At 40.8% G+C, this 18,561-nt stretch overlaps 1 protein-coding gene across 5 annotated transcripts in view; it reads right to left on the bottom strand.

Moving 5' to 3' along the window:
* MEF2D (myocyte enhancer factor 2D) overlaps positions 1-18,561 on the bottom strand; it is a 176,806-nt gene that overhangs the window by 147,773 nt on the left and 10,472 nt on the right. The window lies entirely within an intron of this gene.

The raw sequence follows: 18,561 nt of genomic DNA, 5'->3' as shown, positions 1-18,561 counted from the left end.
GACGAGAGACATTATGTTACTGCTATTAAAGATCCAAAGCTCTTCTGCTCTGATTGAATTATTGAAAAGCGTAGAATTATTTATAAAGAACATACAAGCGCTGTGTACATGTCTAAGAGTTTGGAGGGAGCGGAGAAGGTCGAAGGACTCCGCATGTAGCGGTATCACCAGGGTTAAAAGGTTCTGCTCAGCTCAATGTCTGAAGGCCATGAGGTCTACTTCTTAAAAAGCATTGAGATCTACCAGACGTTATGCCGTAACCCGAAAGAGCTTGGATTACTGAAGACTTACCAAGCAAGAAAGACCACCATGAGACCTACAAATCACCACCATTAAAATATTTGTTCTGGCAACCTCCATATAGATGAGGGAGAGGGTAAGTGACATGACTGGGAACACAATCTTGCTAAATGTCCACCCAACCATCATAGACATAGGAAATTGACCAAATATTTATTTCTATTGAATCTGCAGCCAATCATAGTAGTCAAAGCAGACCCACCATCAAATATCTAAAATCCAACCAATCAATGAAGTCAACAGAGACCCACCATCAAATATCTACAGTCCATTTAATCTCCAGACAATCGTTCAACGCAAACTCACTACCTGTAGCATCGGCATCCCTTCAGGGATGCAGACTCTTTCACCTTCATGGACGGACCACGTCCTCCTCCAGCAGACCATGTGTGCTGTTGTCATCTCATCCTCCTGGGGCTTGTGCATGCCGCACAGGTGTCGTGTGTATGTGCTTAGAGCATGCGCACATACACCTGCCCTCCTCTTCCCAGAAATGCCTCTCAGCTTTTAGCTGAAAGGCACTGAGTATTTAAGCTCCCTCCCATTAGGGGAGGTGCTTGTGCAGCGCTCCTAGTTAGCCTATCACCCTGCAAGCTAGTTGTCAGATCCCGTTCTTTTGTTCCGTCACCCATCTTTCCATACTTATCTGTCCCTGCCATGCCCAACACACCTGTCCATACCCGCCTTCCTGTCTGCCTCAGCCATCCTGCCTGTATCTGCCTGTCCCTGTGTCTATACCAGAGTCCGTCTCCTGTCCTGGGGGTCAGCTAGCATAGTCTCTGTCACTGCCCTGGAAATGCCACCTGATGTCTGCCTTGCTGGGAGTACTTAGTTAAGCCCCTCCCACTAAAGGATAAGCCCGGGTCCCCCCTGTGGCCCACTCTTGCTTGCCACCTGATTACCATCAGCCGCGAGCATTATACTACTAACAATTCATTCAATCTCCAGAGAAACATTGCGCTCATCAAAGATTCACCACCAAATTTCTACAATCCAACCAATGAAGTCAACAGAGACCCACCATGAAATATCTACAATCCATTCAATCTACAGAGAATCAATGCACTCATCAAAGTCCCACCACTAAATATCTACAATACAATCAATCAACAAAGTCAATAGATACTTATCAAATATCTACAGTCCATTAAACCCCCAGAAAACCATTGTAATCAACACAGGTCCACCACCAAATATCTACAATACATTTAATCTCCAGACAACCATCATAATCAACACTGACCTACCATGAAATATCTACCATGCTACCAACCACATCAACAGAGACCCACCATTAAATATTTACAATTCATTAAATATCCAGAGAATCTTCATACGCAACCCAGAACTAACAAATATCTACAATCCAACCAATCAACAAAATCAACAGAGACTCATCATCGATTATCTGAAGTCCATTCAATCTCCAGATAATCCTCGTTCAACACAGACCCAATGTCAAATATCTACATCCAACCAATCTTCAGCCAATCAACAAAGTCGGCAGAGGACCACCATTAAATATCTAAAGTCCATTCAACCTCCAACCATCGTTCAACACATAAGGCCATGTCTCACTAAGCGACATCGCCGCTGAGTCACGTTTTTTGTGACACAACAGCCATGTTGCTAGCGATGTTGCTGTGTGTGACATCCAGCAACGACCTGGCCCCTGCTGTGAGGTCGCCAGTCGTTGCTGAATGTCCTGGACCATCTTTTGGTCGTTGCTCTCCCGCTGTGATGCAGACATCGCTGTGTTTGACAGCGAGAGAGCAACGATCTGAATGTGCAGGGAGCAGGGAGCCGGCTTCTGCGGACGCTGGTAACCAAGGTACACATTGGGTAACCAAGCAAAGGCTTTGCTTGGTTACCCGATATTTACCTTGGTTACAAGCGTCCGCAGCTTCTAGAAGCCGCCTCCCTACTCCCTGCACACGTAGCCAAAGTACACATCGGGTAACTAAAAGCAAAGCGCTTTGCTTAGTAATCCAATGTGTACTATGGTTACCAAGCACAGCATCGTTACACGGGTCGCTGGTGGCTGATCTCTGTGGAGATCTGCCTGATTGACAGCTCACCAGCGACCATGTAGCGACGCTCCAGCGATCCCTGCCAGGTCAGATTGCTGGTGGGATCGCTAGAGCGTCGCCAAGTGTGACGGTACCTATACCCAACATTAAATATCTACAATTCGATCAATCTCCAGAGAACCATAGAAATAAACACATACTCACCATCAAATATAACCATCGCAACCAATCTTCAGCCAATCAACGTCAACAGAGACCCACCATTAAATATCTACAGGCCATTCAATATCTGGCCAACCAAGGTAAACAACAGTAAGTCATCATAAAATATCAACAATCCATTCAATGACCACACAAACATCGTACTCAACGAATCCCTAGCACCAAATATATACAACCCATTTAATATCTATCCAATCTTCAAAGACAAAATGTATTCATTCTCGAGCTAAATATCATAGTCAATGGATGTCGATCCCCAAAATTTCAAAATGAAATCAATGGCCAACCAGTCGTAGGCAGCAGAGATCTATAATCCATTTAATATCCAACCAATCATTGTAGACATCGGAAGCATACTAACAAATATCTACAACCCTTTCAAACTTAAAGCAAGAATCGCCACCTAACCATCATAGACAGCAGAGATCTATCCAAACGTGTCTACAATCATGTCAATGGGACAAAAGCGAGATTTTGGGCTGACTTTTCCAGGGAGGACTTTTGAGGCGTTTGACCTCAGGTGCTGAATTGTCTCAAAGAACTCATAAGGGAAGACAAAGATCACCTTTCTGCATAATTAAATACTTAAATATCTCATCAATGGAAGTGATGAGTTAGGACTACAGAGTTTGTTTCCTCTTCATGAAATACCTGACTCATACAAATTTCTAATTCTTAAAAGAAATGTAAACATTTTTTAGAAATTAGTGGAAGACCAAACTCAATATCTTATTTAATGTGGTTTTCTGTGTATATAACATGACCTGTTTTTGGTGGCTATCTTTAAGACATATGCTGGGAGGGGTTCTCATTTCATTCCCTCACATAACGGAAGCCCCAAAAAAATGTCACCATCAATTTGCTCTACAAGAAGATGGTTATCGGGATAATTTGATCACTCAATGAATATCCGGTCCAGATAAATTAATTTTATTACTTTCTTTTCCTGTGGATTAAATAGGGTGTCGAGACAGAAGTCAATTTAGCAACTGGGGTGGCTGACTCATCACCTCATCTTGGCACGTAACGAGAGAGCCTACTGGTAAAATTGGGCTCAGGCTACAGATTAATGTAGCAGACCTTTATTTTCCCCCAATATTTTGGTCTCTAGCTACAATCCTGAGCAATAAATGAATCACAGCTTGCAGAAAAATAAATCCGAGAAGCACATTGCTGGCTTTTATCACTCGTATCTCAGGCTCTATGAGGCTGCCGACTTGTTTTCATAGTATGACATCACAAAGCTTTCAGGAACCACCACAATATACCAGCATGGTCAATTAAAGGATGGCTATACATTCCGGCTACCCAGCAAATCCATCACATAGTATATAAAAGGCTTTTACCAATACTACTGAACTGAACAGCATAGGAGGAAAAAAACACTGTAGTAACAAACCAAGCAAAGCCTCAGCATCATTACTTTGTGAAATACTAACCTACTACACATTCAGTTCTCTATACATATCCATAACGGGAAGAATTACAGTAATTATGTCAGTAGGGATCAAACTAGAGTTCTTATTATTCTGCCTATATGCACAAAAATATAACTACTATAATACTGCTCCTATGTACAAGAATATAGCTACTATAATACTGCCCCTATGTACAAGAATATATCTACTATAATACTGCCCCTATGTACAAGAATATAACTACTATAATACTGCCCCTATGTACAAGAATATAACTACTATAATACTGCCCATATGTACAAGAATATAACTACTATAATACTGCCCCTATGTACCAGAATATAACTACTATATACTGCCCCTATGTACAAGAATATAACTACTATAATACTGCCCCCTATATACAAGAATATAACAAGTATAATACTGCCCCTATATACAAGAATATAACTAATATAATACTGCCCCCTATATACAAGAATATAACTACTATAATACTGCTCCTATATACAAGAATATAACTACTATAATACTGCCCCTTTTGTACAAGAATATAACTACTATAATACTGCTCCCTATGTACAAGAATATAACTACTATAATACTGCTCCTATATACAAGAATATAACTACTATAATACAGCCCCCTATGTACAAGAATATAACTACTATAATACTGCCCCCTATATACAAGAATATAACTACTATAATACTGCCCCTATATACAAGAATATAACTACTATAATACTGCCCCCTATGTACAAGAATATAACTACTATGATACTGCCCCTATATACAAGAATATAACTACTATAATACTGCCCCCTATGTACAAGAATATAACTACTATAATACTGCCTCTATGTACAAGAATATAACTACTATAATACTGCCCCTATGTACAAGAGTATAACTACTATAATACTGCCCCCTATATACACAAGAATATAACTACTATAATACTGCCCCTATATACAAGAATATAACTATTATAATACTGCCCCTTATGTACAAGAATATAACTACTATAATACTGCCCCTATGTACAAGAATATAACTACTATAATACTGCCCCTACATACAAGAATATAACTACTATAATACTGCCCCCTATGTCCAAGAATATAACTACTATAATACTGCCCCTACATACAAGAATATAACTACTATAATACTGCCCCCTATGTCCAAGAATATAACTACTATAATACTGCTCCCTATGTACAAGAATATAACTACTATTATACTGCTCCTATATACAAGAATATAACTACTATAATACAGCCCCTATATACAAGAATATAACTACTATAATACTGCCCCTATGTACAAGAATATAACTACTATAATACTGCCCCTACATACAAGAATATAACTACTATAATACTGCCCCCTATGTCCAAGAATATAACTACTATAATACTGCCCCTACATACAAGAATATAACTACTATAATACTGCTCCCTATGTACAAGAATATAACTACTATAATACTGCTCCTATATACAAGAATATAACTACTATAATACAGCCCCCTATGTACAAGAATATAACTACTATAATACAGCCCCCTATGTACAAGAATATAACTACTATAATACGGCCCCTATATACAAGAATATAACTATTATAATACTGCCCCCTATGTACAAGAATATAACTACTATAATACTGCCCCTATGTACAAGAATATAACTACTATAATACTGCCCCTACGTACAAGAATATAACTATTATAATACTGCCCCCTATGTACAAGAAAATAACTACTATAATACTGCCCCTATGTACAAGAATATAACTACTATAATACTGCCCCTATGTACAAGAATATATCTAATATAATACTGCTCCTATGTACAAGAATATAAATGCTATAATACTGCCCCTATGTACAAGAATATAACTACTATAATACTACCCCTATGTACAAGAATATAACTACTATAATACTGCCCCCTATGTACAAGAATATAACTACTATAATACTGCCCCCTATGTACAAGAATATAACTACTATAATACTGCTCCTATGTACAAGAATATAAATACTATAATACTGCCCCCTATGTACAAGAATATAGCTACTATAATACTGCCCCTATGTACAAGAATATAACTACTATAATACTGCCCCCTATGTACAAGAATATAACTACTATAATACTGCCCCTATGTACAAGAATATAACTACTATAATACTGCTCCTATGTACAAGAATATAAATACTATAATACTGCCCCTATGTACAAGAATATAACTACTATAATACTACCCCATTATACAAAAATATTACTACTATAATACTGCCCCTATGTACAAGAATATAACTACTATAATACTGCTACTATGTACAAGAATATAATTACTATAATACTGCTCCTATGTACAAGAATATAACTACTATAATACTGCCCCTATGTACAAGAATATAACTACACAAAGGACATGTGCGCATATTGCATTTTTTCTTGTGTTTTGGTTGTGTTTTAAACTGCACTAAATCAATGACAAAATGCATGCGTTTTGCTTCCCTAGCAAAGTCTATGATAAATCAGAAATTCTATGCGCACGTTGCTTTTTTTTCGGCAGCATTTTGCTTGACAAATGTTTGTCAAAATTGTTACCTAAAGAAAAGTAGCATGTCACTTCTTCAGTGCGTTTTGTGAAAATTTTCCACCCATTGAAATTAATGAAGAGTGTCAAAACGCAACCAAAATGTTTAGCTGTGCGTTTGAACTGCATTTTGGTTGCATTTTGGATCCGTTTTTGTAAACAAAAATGCAGGTCACCAACTTTTCTTCATTCTCTCTCTCTGTCTCTCTCCGCGTCATACTCACTGATCACCGGCGCGGCTGTAACACTGCTCCTGCGGCCTCTCCTGCTTCTGAAAGTGCCGGCTGCTCATTAGGCTCATCTCATATTCACTGCTTCCCCGCCCACCGGCACCTATGATTGGTTGCAGTCAGACGCACCCCCCACGCTGAATGACAGCGACTGCTGCCAATTACAGCTGCCGGTGGGCGGATCTATATCGTACAGTACAATAAATACATTTTAAAAAAACGGCATGCAGTCCCCCTCAATTTTGATACCCAGCCAAGATAAAGCCTCACAGCTGGGGGCTGGTATTCTCAGGCTTGGGAGCCCCACGTTATTGGGAGCCCCCCAGCCTAAAAATATCAGCCAGCAAGCGCCCGGAATTGCCACATCTATTAGATGCGACAGTCCCGGGACTTTACCTGGCTCATCTCGAATGCCCTGGTGTAGTAGCAACTGGGGTAATATGGAGTTAATGGCAGCCCATAGTAGCCACTAAGTCCTAGATTAATCATGGCAGGCATCTATGTGACACTCTTCATCACTAATCTATAAGTGAAAGTAAATAAACACGAATACCCAAAAATCCTTTATTTGAAATAAAATACAAAAAAAAAACCCTCTTTCACCACTTTATTAACTCTCCCAAACACCCCTTCAGGTCCGACGTAATCCAAACAAGGTCCCACGACGCTTCCAGCACTACTACATCTGACACTCACAGCGAGCGGCCATAGAGCATGACTGCTCGCTGTGAACTCCACGCAGCAACTGAAGTGAGTAGCGCTATCAGCGGTGATATCACTCAGGTTAGCCGCTGATGCAGCTGGAGTCCTCCACCTGTGTGACAGTAAATCACCCGAGTGACTGAAGTGAGCAATGCGATCTACGGTGCTGTCCCTCAGGTGATTTACGGTCACAGCTAGAGTCCTTCACCTGTGACCGATAATCAGGCAGCGATACAGACAGAGCCCGTGCGATGAGCATGAACTCGGGTGAACCTCTGACGTCACAACTGCGGGCCCTGCACTACTGCCTGTGTCGCGGCACTGAAGTCAGAGGTTCACCCAAGTTGATGCTCATTGTGCGGCTCTGTCTGCTGTCAGTGGAAAGTCATGCTCTATGGTGCTCACTGAGACAGGACAGGGATGTAGCAGAGCTGAATCGCTGTGGAACCTCGTGTGGATTACTTTGGACCTGCAGTGTGTGTTGAGGTTAATAAAGTGGTGAAAGAGGGTGTTTTTTGTATTTTATTCCAAATAAGGGATTTTGGGGGTGTATGTGTTAATTTACTTTCACTTAGGGTGTGTTCCCACGATCAGTGTTTGCTGCGTTTTGGATGTAGCATGCTTTTGCTGCGTCCAAAACGCTGCGTTTTACAGTACAAGCATAGTGGATGGGATTTCTAGAAATCCCGTGCCCACTCTGCTTGTTTTTTCCACAGCACACACTGACCTGTGGTGCGGGTTTCCAGAACGCAGCATGTCAATGGTTTGTTGTGGAGTCGCATGCGTCCTCCGTAGGGAGAACCCAAGTAAGAGACCGCAGCGCACTGAACCCTGATCAAGGTTACAAGCAGCTGCGGTATCCTGCATTCTCAAGCGGAGGAGACTAGGGGCCCCGCAGGTCAGGACCCGCTGTGTTCAGGATGCAGGGAGTCCTGATCATGGGCAAATACTCTTACAAATTAGTGATAGGGGCAGGGTCTCATAGATGACTGCCATCGCTAATCTAAGTCTTAGTGGCTGCTGTGGGCTGTCATTAACTCCTTATTACCCTGATTGCCACAGCACCAGCGTAATGGGAAGACCCGGGTCCAGGGCCAGAATTGGCCAAATTATGGATGTGCCACTTCTGGGGCGGCTGTGGTCTGCTATTGTTAGGCTGGAAAGGGCCAAATACCGATGGGCCTTCCCACCCTAAGAATATTAACCCCCAGCTGTCTCCTGCACCTTGGCTGGTTTTAAAAAAATGGGGGGACCCCACGTCATATTTTTTTTAAATAAATCAAATAATTGAAAACAAAAAAGCATGGGATCCCCTCTATTTTTCATAACTAGCCAAGGTACAGCAGAGAGCTGAGGGTTGCAGCTGTTGCTGTGCTGGATATGAAAAATGGGGGGAGCACCCCATGTCATTTTTTTTTTACTAAAAACAAATAAAAAAGACAGCTGTCCAAGGCAGCTATCCCTATATCAAGCTATTCTGTTATTTCTTTCTATCTATTCTATGTTCTTTCTTATCTATTCTATTTGTATCTATCTATCCATCTATTCTAGCTATCAATTATGCTATCATATTTTATTTCTCCTTTAAAAAACGCACTGACAAAAACGTATAAAAAATCCATTGAAAACGCATCAAAAACGCCTGCATTTTTACCGTGGTTTTTTTGTCAAAACACAGAGTTTACAGTTGTTAAGTCTGCTAGAGGGTGCATTTTTTTGTGACATCAAGTATGCAGCGTGCGCACATACCCTAATACTGTCCCCTATGTACAAGAATATAACTGCTATAATACTGCCCCCTATGTACAAAACTATAACTACTATAATACTGCTCCTATGTATAAGAATATATCTACAATAATACTGCCCCTATATACAAGAATACAACTACTATAATACTGCCTCTATGTACAAGAATATAACTACTATAATACTACTCCTATGTACAAGAATACAATTAGTATAAATAATACTGTCCTCTATATACAAGAATATAACTACTGTAATACTGTCCTCTATATATACAAGAATATAACTACTATAATACTGCCCCCTACGTACAAGAATATAATTACTATAATACTGCCTGTATGTACAAGAATATAACAAACTGCTATAATACTGCCCCTATGTATAATATAACTACTATAAACACTCCCCCCATGTACAAGAATATAACTACTATAATACTGTCCTAACGTAAAGGGAATAGAACTACTATAATACTGCCCCTATGTATAATATAACTACTATAAACACTCCCCCCATGTACAAGAATATAACTACTATAATACTGTCCTAACGTAAAGGGAATAGAACTACTATAATACTGCCCCTATGTACAGGAATAGAACTACTACAATACTGCCCTCTATGAAGCAATGAAGGGACAGTATAACAATATTCTAGTGGCGGCAGCTGCAGACCCCCATTAGAATGACGCTACAGCTGAGGTGTGCAACGCCGCGTCTGTCATCAAGTTTCTGGACAAACAATAGCCATTTGGTCTCCGCATTGATGTGGGCTGGTGGTCCAGCACCTGTTCCATGCAGACAGGTGCTTTGCAGCAGCAGGAAGTACAATCATGTGTCAGCTCTATGAAGGGGAGTGGAGCGGGCTGCACCCAAACTTACACTACACCCGATGATCAGGGTGGATAAAAACCGGCACGGTGAGACAGCATCGCCCTGTCATTAGCGTTGTGCACACGACATAACCTGCTCATTGCCCTTTATCTGGTTCCGCACTGTGGTGTGAGTCCACATATTCACGCACAGAAAGGGTGGCAACCAATATGGCTACTAAACCAAATCATCATAGATAACCCCTTTAAGGACATATTTTCCCATAGTAAAAAAAAAATGTATCGTTCGCCTGAGCAGAACTGATACTTTCCAATCACAAGGCATCAAAGTTTTTGGCTCAAAGAGGAGGAGGTGTCACAAGCCCGCGCCAGTCCTTTTATCTAAATATACAGTAGCCATAACAATATGTGGAAGAATTAAAGGGTTAAAATAAAAATAGCTGGAAAATAACCGTATCCTCGTACGACAACTGTTCGCTAGAAAGCAATGGCGAGCGGTGACAGATCGTGAAGGTGGGACTTTCGGCTCAGTTTGATTTATCCCCTTAAAACAGATATGCCCGCCTGGTGTGGACGCTCTTAATGAGGAGTTTGTTAACCCACTATATATGGGTAGCATAGATGCCTGCCGCTTTCTGCGCGCACCCGGAGCAGAGATATGCGCTTGTTAGCCAGGTGATGATGAAATGTGTGGGGACATGCAAGGTCACCGATCAGTGAAAAAAAATGACCTGCGATAAATAAATTGCACTGGTCGTTACGGTTGGGGATGCGGATCCTTACAGTAATCTGCATTTCCTCGAAGATTGGAGGAAGGTAGAGGCTGTAGGCTGGGGGGTGAAAGGTCAGGTAAAATAGGGTCAATGGTGCCAGAATGTGAATCCTGGAGAAATTATAAGGTACTTCTTGACATAAAACAACTACAGTACTCTTTTACAACCCGTTTCGAGAACATTTAGGCCTCTCTGGTTGTGTCAGACATGGTCCATTCTTCTTCCATCAATTTGTACCCCATGGTATTAAAACAAAAGATTGCGCCCATGAAGATCCCAGAACCACCTGGTTTCAGTGTACCCAAGTGCTTCATAAGACAAGAGGGTGCCACACAAGAGCTATGAACAGGAGTGGCCAAGTTCTGAATCACTTGGTGAATTGGCATGTTCATCGGGAGCTTCATGGATCAGGTTTCCAGGGCCAAAGAGCCATACACAATCCTACAGTTACCATGTAAATCATAGGACGAAATGGAAATAGGGAGCTGGAAACACATTTTGCATCCCATTTCTACATTCCGTATTGTGTCCAAAACGCGTGGATTCGGTTTCAATAGTCAAGTAGCCTAGCCAAGCCCAATTTCACTATGTTAATGATCAGCTGGACCCGTACAAATACAGAAAAGCGCAATTCAATTTTGAACCCCAAAACTACTTATATATGACAGTGGAAACAAATCTTGAAGCCAAAAATTACATATGAAGTACAGTATTTGAAAAGAGGAAACGTATTTTGGACCCCATAAATACATTATAAAGATACTGTAAAAAATGTGAATATGGGGGTCCAATATGCATTTCTGCCTTCCACAAATATGCAGAAACGCATTTTAGACCCCATAAGTACATAGATTTGGAAAGTGGAAACGTATTTTGGACCTCACAACTGTATCATATATAGTATGTACACTGACGAGCCAAAGGGTAAAAATGTTATGAACTTTTGACTTTCAGGCTCTATATCTCACCATCCACTACAGCTTTGAGTGTGAGACTGCTTTAATTTTATAGGCAATCATCTTGGCTATCTCATACATAATTTTGACTTGCAGCTATTTAGCATATGATTAATTGTGCAGATCTTTGTCATGTTACTGCATTGTTACTGTTTTGCTCCTGGTGTTTGAAATTATTTTTTCTTCCTGTATACTACAAATTACAACCTGTTCTCACATTCCCTAATAGTCAGTGTGTTATTAGGTTGATTCCCAAGCAAAAGGTCACTTGTTCGCATAGAGGAACAGCCATGTAGAAGGTTTCCCAAGAAAAAAGAAATAGCATTATCCCTCATAGATATCAGTCTCTTGGCCAAGAAAATTTCCAAACTACATCATGTCAGGTGCCATGACAGTGGAAAGAATATGAAATAAAATCTGTCCATCCATTCAAAAGCCAAGAGGTGGACGTCCAGGCAAAATATACAAGTCAACAAGTCGGCTCATCAAAAGGTCTATCAGTTCTGGGGAAACAAACACGGCAGTGGAGGCGGCTATTATGCTTGATATTATTGATATAATTGACGTTCATGCAAGAAATGTATGGCGCACGTTACACAAGTCTGGAATGGTGGTACAAAAAAAGGTGAAGAAGCCTTGACTTCAATATCATAAGAAGCATTGGCTCGAGTTTGCAAAAAAGAATGAAAAGTGGACCATAGAAGATTGGCAACGAGTGAATTGGAGCAATTAAATGAAAGTCAATATACTGGGCTCTGATGGGTGCAAATGGGTCTGGAAGAAACAAGGTAAAAATGGGCTAATGGATCGAGAAACTGAAGGAACCGTCAAGTTCGGTGGAGGAAGCCTGATGATATGGAGTTGTTTCACAGCAAAAGGTGTTGAATACTTGACCAGGATCGATGGTGGTCTCAATGCTGAGCTATATGTGAGTATCCTACAAGACAAGCTGCTTCTTACACTGGAGTACTGAGTATGAAAAGGACGAGATAGTGTTCCAGCAGGACAACGACCCGAAACATACATCGAGATTGGGGAAGAAATGGTTCAATGACAAGGAAGTAGAGGTGCTGGTTTGGCCCCAGATGTCAACTCAATCTAACAATTGTGGGTAGCGTTGAAGACAAACTTTTATACACACCCAACTGAGCTGACCAGTATGAAATAACATTGGGAACGTATAGACGAGACCTGGGATCAGATTTTGTTCAAGATGCACTTGCATCTGATCGAAAAAATGTCCAGAATTATTTTCAGGCAGTGTTGAAAGCCAAAGGTGGATTTACAAAATACTAACAAAATTATAAATATGTAAATTTACATTTAAGAGCAAAATATTAACAATACAGTGACATGATAGAATCTGCATAACTCATCATATGCTAAATAGTTGCAAGACAAATCTATGTAGGAGATAGCCAAGATGGTTGCCTATTTTTCTGTCCCCACTTAGTGGCAGTTGAAGGCAGGTAGTTGGGTAGAGGTGTGAGGAGTCTTACCTTTGTTTCCACTAGGTGAGGCAGACATGACCAGAGCGCTCCAGGGTGGATAGATTCAAATGTACACACGCTGAGGTGAAGCAACGGTGGTTTATTTTTTCCTCCATGAACAAAAACATGCAGCAATACAGTGATCAAGTGGCTGTAACTGTGGTAGTCTTGTGGTGATTGTCCTAGAGCTACTACTGGTCAAAAACTTTGCTTTCTGAAGCCCAAAAAAGAAATCGATGTGCTCCTCACAAATGCACTGACTAAAAGTGAAACTAATATTGAGGCAGGATGTGAGGTCACATGGAGGGCTGAAAACACTCCCATAGGCTGGACTAAAAGAACCAGAGGAACAGAAGGGCCTAACCAGTAGATGGCAGCAAAGGACAAGCATGAACATATATAATTAATAATAATATATATAATATAAGACATTGATAACCGTAGATGTAACATTAAACGTGGTGGAACAGCACACCTATGAAATTAAAGGGAACCTGTCAGGTCCAATATGCACCCAGAACCATGAGCAGTTCTGGGTGCATATTGCTAATCCCTGCCTAACCGTCCCAGTATACACTAGCATAGATAAAGTCCCCTGGGCATTCGTTCCCCTGGCTAGTTGGCTCCATTAGCATGTTAGTACGCCTCTGTGGGCGTGCTAACATGGTAATGAATGTGCAGCATCAGAGGATGATCTCACTCACCTCTCCGCTGCCAACGCCGCTAGACACTGGATTTCGGCTCAGTGCGCATGATCCCAGAGTTCCGGTCATGCGCACTATGAAGCCGGGTGTACTTGTCCTGGCTTCAAACTGAAGTAGTGCGCATGACAAACTCTGGGGTCATGCGCACTGAGCCGAAATCCAGCGTTGGCGGCGATAGCAGTGGAGAGGTGAGTGAGATCATCCTTTGATGCTGCAACAAGGATGTCAGCAGCTGCCTCCAACTTAAAAGGAATTACCACTGGTGAGAAAATTGTCTCGTTTTTTAATAGATACTTTAGACCAAAATATTGGCTTAAAGTGGGCCGAAAAATGCAACAAATTTCCCCCACTATGAAGAAACTTTTGTAATCCTTGAAGACTAGCAGGGGCAGCCATCTTTAGTCGCATTAGGTGTGAGGAGGACTGGAGACATGTAAGATTATCTACGACACATTTATATCAAACTATGTCATACCAGAAAACTTTGCCTTCTCATAGCGTTAAGAACACATGCAGATTCCCACCCAACCACTGAATTAATTTGACGCCCCCATGCCGATGAATCACTATCCTGCTCAAAATAACAGAAAAAAAGCGCTTATTTATAGATAACAAGCTCTGAGTCTCTGAGTTTGCTCGGCTAAATCAGACCCCACAAAGAGGTCACCCTGCTTTCCCAGTCCCCTGAATGACCTAACTAAAGATTGCAGACACTGGGAAAGCTGCGTTACTACCATTGGGACGATTACTAGGGATGAGCGAAGGTATTCGCCACTATTCGGCATCCGATGAATAACAGGCGATTCGCGCCATTGCTTCTGGGAACGATACGTATATAGTCGCCGCTGCTCCAGCTTCCAGATCCACGGAGGAGAGGAGAGAGATTCTGCCTTTTCCCATCCATTTTGGCCTTTTCCTTAGTCCCCACAGCTCGCCGTTAGGTCCAACGTGAAATTATTCGTGTTTCCCATAGACTTGCATTGCGCGTCAAATATTCGCGAATAGTCGAATAGCGGTGACCTATTCATCGGATATTCGCAAAGTTGGATATTTTGGTATTCGATCATCCCTAATGATCACCAAACTTTCCCTGACGAAAAATGGCAAGTTTGGCAATTCCTAGCTGTTTTGAAATATAACAACGTTTAAAAGTTGGCACCGTTGAGAGAACAGAAAAAGCAGCCATATTTGTTGCCACCCAGCTTTCCCAGTAGTAGCTATTTTAATTGTACCAATGTGCATAGGGTCACACTGACCCCATGGTACCAGACAAGGGTTAAGCATAACTGCTACAGCAATTGCAATTATTTGCCTCAGCCGCTGCAGAACTGCTCAGAAAAAAAACACAGATTCTCCTCGTCGCACAGCATGTGGCTAATTTTCTGCCGTCACAAAATCCTTAAGGTCAAAGAAGACGAACGGTTCCCATGAATAATTTAGGCACCTTGTGGGCTGCAAGGGGGAGAAGCGCAGCCGCTCTATACAGATGTTAATTACCAAAAATGAGAAATTAACGGCGGTGGCTCCTGTGCTGTAATAAGGTAAGTGCGGTGGCTCATGCCAGGTAGACAGACTTGGCACTCAGCGGGTAGACGGCCTGATGATGTCACGTAATAGAGGGGACAAGATGTTACCGGGGCGGCTGACGAAATCTTGTCAGCAGCTGCTCTCAACACGGGGAGCTGGCAGGTAAAGACGCCAAAAATCAGCGTGCCGAGATCACCGAGCCTGTTAACACTTAAAGAGCCATGCCAACCTCAGAGCTGAAATCATACTGCGTGTGATTGGTGCCTCAGGCTGGTGTGAAGGGATTGTTCCAATGTCACAAACATACCCCCAAAAAATATGGTACCCAAACTGGCATCTATTTTTTTTACATATGAGTAATAAGAATGGTGCAGAAATGTCAGGACTAAATCTGTTTCTAGAAACCAACATTGTGGTCACCTAACTTTCTATTTTTGCCTATCGAAGTCGCTAGGCCCCAACAAGTAAAAGGTCTCAAGGTGGCAAACTCTTCATTTTGGAATCTGGAAAAGCTAAGTGACACCAAAATCAACAGCCTCCAGTGTAACCCAGCTTTACCAGAAAGTTAATTTTCATATCTACCCATCTATGCCTGGGTATAAAACTAATTATATTATTAGACAGACTAGATCCTGTATTTTTGAGATTTTTGGTGAGGGTTATGACTCACTCCGGGAGTATGTCAATGAGTTCCTTTCCAAAATCTCAGTGAGCCTCCATCCCAGGCAGTCAGTGATGAGCGGCAGATAATCTGCTCACTGTTAGCTGATAGCTGCCAGGCCGTGTCATGGAAATATGTGACGGGGCCAGACTGGCGTCACACGAAGGCCACTGCAAGAGCGGTCTAAGTAGCAAAGCACCACTTAGGGATTTCTGCCAGTTTGTGCCTATGGCAACCATTCAGCTACTTGCTTAAAAAGCAATTCCCCTGGTGTACAGATGTCCACTTCACTCAGATTTCTAGTTGCAAACTGAGTGACAACTAAAATAGCCAAAAATGTACCTCAGACACGCCACTAGGCAGATTTATCATTCATTTCTAAAGAATGTCATCTCTGAAAAGATGAAGTGGGCGGCCATCTTTATTTGTTATGGCCTTTTCAATTAGTACGGTCATCAAAAATAAAAACAATCTGCAATGTCTTTCAATGAAGACTCAATTGGGTAGTTTCTCTTCAAGACTGGCTCCATTTCCAACATGACAGCCACACAAGCGAAAATGAGCAGCCTTTCTGAGACGAGAAGGACAAGTGTGGAGTCCATGGCTGCTCCCACACACACCTACCGTCATATCTGGTGATTTCTGCATATGAAAGTCATATTACAACTTTAAGGATTAGAATAAATCACCGCACGTCTCCACCCAGTGTTTCCCAACCTCTACACGACCCAATAGGAATATTCTCCAGCGGCCTTTCTTCATGTTTTCCATTTCAGCTTACCGCAAATTAAACTACATCAATAGGGGCAAAGTAATAAATTGCAGAAGACAAAATTCTGTGACAGAAAATATCATTCTGTGACTGAGACTCCCATATTTATAACAGAAAGTACCATTTTGTGACAGAAAAAAATAATTTTGGTTTCAAAAGTCCCATTTTTGTGATAGAAAGTACTATTTTAGGACAGAAAATAAAAAATTTTTTGACAAAAAAATAACAATTTTGGTTCCAAATTCCCCATTTTTGTGACAAAGAACCAGTTAATATCATTTTGTGACAGAAAATATAACTTTGGGACTGAGAATCTCATTTTTGTTACCAAAAATCAAAATTTTGAGACAGAAAATATAATATCAAGAGCGAGAATCACATTTTTGTGACAGAAAGTACCATTTTGTGATAAAAAATAATCATTTTTGTTCCAATAGTCCCATTTTTTATGACAAAGGACTATTTAATGACAGAACGTACCATTTTGTGAAAGAAAACATCACTTTATGACCGAGAATCTTGTTCTGGGACCAAAAATCCTATTTTTGAGACAGAAAGTACCATTTTCTGACAGAAAATATAATTTTCTGACAGAAAATGGAATATCGTGAGCGAGAATACCAATTTTTATGACAGAAACTACCATTTTGTGACAGAAATTAATCATTTTGGTTCCAAAAGTTCCAATTTTGTGACAAAAGACCATTTAATGACAGAAAATATCATTTTGTAACAGAAAATATCATTTCGGGACCAAGAATCTCATTTTATGACCAAAAATTCTATTTGTGAGACAGAAAGGACCATTTTATAACAGAAGATATCATTTTGTGACAGAAAATAGAATATCGTGAGCAAGAATCTCATTTTTTATGACAGAAAGTACCATTTTATAACAGAAAATACGGTAATCATTTTGCTTCCAAAAGTTAAATTTTTTTTAGACAAAGGACCTTTTAATAACAAAGTATCATTTTATGACAGAAAATATCATTTTGGGACCAAGAATATCATTGTGGGACCAAAAATCCTATTTTTTAGACAGAAAATATTAATTTATGATTTTGTGACAGAAAATAGACTATCATGAGCGAGATTCCCATTTTTGTGACAGAAACTACCATTTTATGATAGAAAATATCAGTTTGTGACAGAAAATACCATTTTGTGAAAGGAAATATCAGTTTGTGACAGAAAAAGGCCCTTGAGATCATTTTGTGGCACAAAAACAATGTTTTGTTTTGGATTTTGTGTGATGTGTCAGTAAATACCACTGAAGTCGGTGACAGGATTCACTTCATTGCCCCCAAATCCCTTGCATGTCACTTTGCACAGAAGGAGCCATGTTTTCAGCCTTGTGGTTGTGTGAAAGCAGCAAATGAATCACCACAATCATGGCTGATCGTGACTAAGACGTTGAAATAATTAATACAAAGTCATCTTACAAAAGAAGCAGGGTGTGTTTGAGAGTCTGCGGGGCTACACCCCGTGAGCCGAGCGGTAAACAAACAGATTACACCACGGGCCTCACCGATCTTTTCACGCCTGCACTTTTCCCTCTTCTGGTGGCTCAAAGA

This window comes from Anomaloglossus baeobatrachus, chromosome 12, assembly GCF_048569485.1.
Source record: "Anomaloglossus baeobatrachus isolate aAnoBae1 chromosome 12, aAnoBae1.hap1, whole genome shotgun sequence".
NCBI classification, from domain to species: domain Eukaryota; kingdom Metazoa; phylum Chordata; class Amphibia; order Anura; family Aromobatidae; genus Anomaloglossus; species Anomaloglossus baeobatrachus.
Note: the sequence above shows the minus strand (reverse complement) of the source record. Positions and strands in the feature narration are given on the sequence as shown.